Genomic DNA, 3033 nt, shown 5'->3' with positions numbered 1-3033 from the left:
AACAATAACAATCTTTACAGCAGCAAACTGCCACATCTTTCTCCCTCAGAGAAGCTAGTTGGTTTGAACCATTTACTTTTTGACTGGCAGCCTAGTGTTTAACCACTGCATACCACTGGGGCTCTTGGAGAATTGGTGTAGAGGAAGGAAATGGACATGCATTCTCAAACTCACAGCAGTTCAAAGACTCTTAATTCCTACAAGCAGTGCGATCACTAGACTCTTAAACCAAGGGCTTAGGGTTTAGGTTTAGGGCTGAAAAAGGATTCATCTTGAAGCCGTATTTGCCTAGCAGATATGTTGTTTGCCCCTAGCTGAAAGCTCTGCCAGTGGACTCTTGTTTGAAAATGAAAAAATACAACCAAGAGAGAGATCCAAATAAAGAATTTGAGAAAAGGGACATTATGGAAATAAAGAACAAGTGGTAAATAATTAATCCATTTAAATAGAGTAACTCAGGAAATTACTGTTACAGAAATGAATGGAAGCTTTGGGGTAAAAATGAAGGATTAGGTACACACGTTTAGTTTTTCTCCCACCCAAAATTCACACAAAGGCAGGGAAAAGGAAAAAATAGACAAAAGTGGTAAGGTCTGGAAGGCTAGAAAGCAGGACAAGTAACAGCTGACGTAGCAGTAGAGATTGCAAGGTAGAGAAAGTGCACAAACAATACAGTTTCTAAAACTTCAAAAGCCACTAGAGGGCTAAGCTCACGTGCGGCAGTGGTATGCGCAGTGGTTGCAGCAAAAGAGTTTGGCACGATGTCTCACACCATTTTGCTAATACAGCTTACCAAGAGGCCAGAAGGAAGAACTTATGCTGACTATGAATCTGTGAATGAATGCATGGAAGGTATTTGCAAAATTTATGAAGAACATCTGAAGAGAATGAATCACAACAGTCCCTCAATCACATATGATATCAATCAGTTGTTTGATTTTATTGATGATCTGGCAGACCTCAGCTGTCTTGTTTACCAAGCTCATACCCAGGCATACCAACCTTACAACAAAGATTGGTTTAAGGAGAAGATCTACGTGCTCCTTCGTCGGTAGGCTCAACAGGCTGGGAAATAGTTGAGTTGGAAGCATTAAGGGGCTGGGGGCGGGCTTGGAACACAGGTGTGTACAGTGTGTTGTAGTGGGAGTTTTATAGTACAGTAGTCCTGTTTCCATTTTGTTATACTTTAGCCAGGACTGAATGTATTAGATGACATATGAGGCTTTTGTTCAATCTAAAATCCCCATTGCTCCCCACTTCCCCCTTTTTCTTTTCCTTTTTTTTTTTTTTTTCTACTTAAACATTTTTATGATGGCTTAGAAGAAAATTGTTGTCAGTTAATGTTGGTTCCAATCCTCCAAGATGTTCATATCTACTTTATAACATTTCACTGTATTAACCATTCTACGAGATGGATGGGGATGGGTAGTAGTGACAAAGTTTAGTCATGTCTTCAAGGTAAAGTCTTAGTTCAAAATAAATCCTCTTGAGTTATATTAAAAAAGAAAGAAAGAAAGAAAGAAAGCCACTGGAAGTGACAGCATTGTAGGCCTATAGAACTGGGGCTGAAGAGAGGAGGTCCAAATGAGAACTGATTAAAGTTGTTTGGAAGCAGTTAGAGTCCCTAGATCCCACATCCATCCAACACCATTGACTAAATGGTTTCCTACCCCAGCAATAGTCCAGGAGTTTGTTCTCTGCAGAGGGTAAAGCAGAGGACCTTTGGACTGGGGACTCCAGACAAAATTGAAGGCATGGGTAATGTAACTGAGAATAGGATGATGAAGTGAATTTATGGATCAATATCAAATGTTGAAAAAAATATGTTATCGAATGTTGAATACAGATTTCCAACGCTTTTCTCCATCTCAGTTTTCAGAATCCTAGCAGCTAGTCCCTTTCCTGCCAGACTGGCAATTCAAAGGCTTCTCTGGAGTATCTAAAGGACCTGAAGAAGAAAAGATTGAAAATATGAAAGTGAGATTATTTTCAGGGAATTCATAGCAGTAGAAGAAGGAAGGTAGGTCTCCAAGTGAACAACTAGGAAAGATCAGGAGTGCCTGTGAGAAGAGGGGTCTGGCATCTCCCTTGGCTAGGGGCTTGCTGAGCTTCCACCTGGGCCTATCTCAGTGGGGCCTCCCAGGTATAGAGAGCACCTCCTCTTCTTTGAGGATGGTGTGGAATATGACGATCTACTTTCGAAAATTACCCAGTAAAAACCTTATAGATAGCCTGATGCCTGACTCTGAAGCAGGTAAGGGGAAGGGGTAACAGTGGACCCACATGCAAGGATACATGCATTCCCAGGAAGAAAATGGACCCAGAGGACACAGCCTGACTCCAGACATCTTGAAATAACTCCTCCCACAAAGGGTGTCTCTAGAAATAGACTGTATGTACAGGTGGGGGGAGGGGAGGAAGACACCAACCACAGAGCAAGGCACAGAGCACTACTGAGCTCTTGCAAATATCTTTCAAGAACCCAGAAGTATACCTCATGAAATACAGAAGTACACATGGCCTAGGACAGCACCTTGATCACATTTTGAACCTCTTTCCCTTTAATCTCCTCTGCTTTCCATTCCTATTCAGCCTGGAGGAGTACATACCAGGAGTGGACAGGAAGGAGTGAAACAATAAGATGAAGCAAGAGCACAGAACACTCTACACCCCTTCCTCCCACTGCCTTAGAGCAGGGCTGGGGTTGAGTCTAGAACGGGCATGAAGCCATGGTTTTGATTTAGACTGGCTTATACTTTTTAATAAGGAGCTCTGGTAGCATAGTGGGTACGAATAGGGCTGCGAACCGCAAGGTTAGCAGTTTGAAACTACCAGCTGTTCCATGGGAGAAAGATGAGGCTTTCTGCTCCCGTAAAGATTTACAGCTTCAGAAACCCTGTACAGGGTCGCTATGAGTGGGAACTGACTCCACGGCGCATAACCACCACCACCATACTTTTTAATGCATGAAAATGGGGCCGTTCTTCCAAAGAAAACACAACAATCGTGGCATCTATTTGAGATATCACAGGG

The 3033-nt window shown here is 42.5% G+C and overlaps 1 pseudogene; it reads left to right on the top strand.

Annotated features, from left to right (window-relative positions):
• The first annotated feature begins 761 nt into the window (after positions 1-761).
• LOC102829192 lies at positions 762-1076 on the top strand (annotated as a pseudogene).
• The last annotated feature ends 1957 nt before the right edge of the window (positions 1077-3033 follow it).

This window comes from Chrysochloris asiatica, unplaced genomic scaffold (assembly GCF_000296735.1).
Source record: "Chrysochloris asiatica unplaced genomic scaffold, ChrAsi1.0 scaffold00064, whole genome shotgun sequence".
Taxonomy (NCBI): domain Eukaryota; kingdom Metazoa; phylum Chordata; class Mammalia; order Afrosoricida; family Chrysochloridae; genus Chrysochloris; species Chrysochloris asiatica.
The sequence above is the reverse complement of the archived record's forward strand: the minus strand, read 5'-3'. Positions and strand labels throughout refer to the sequence as shown.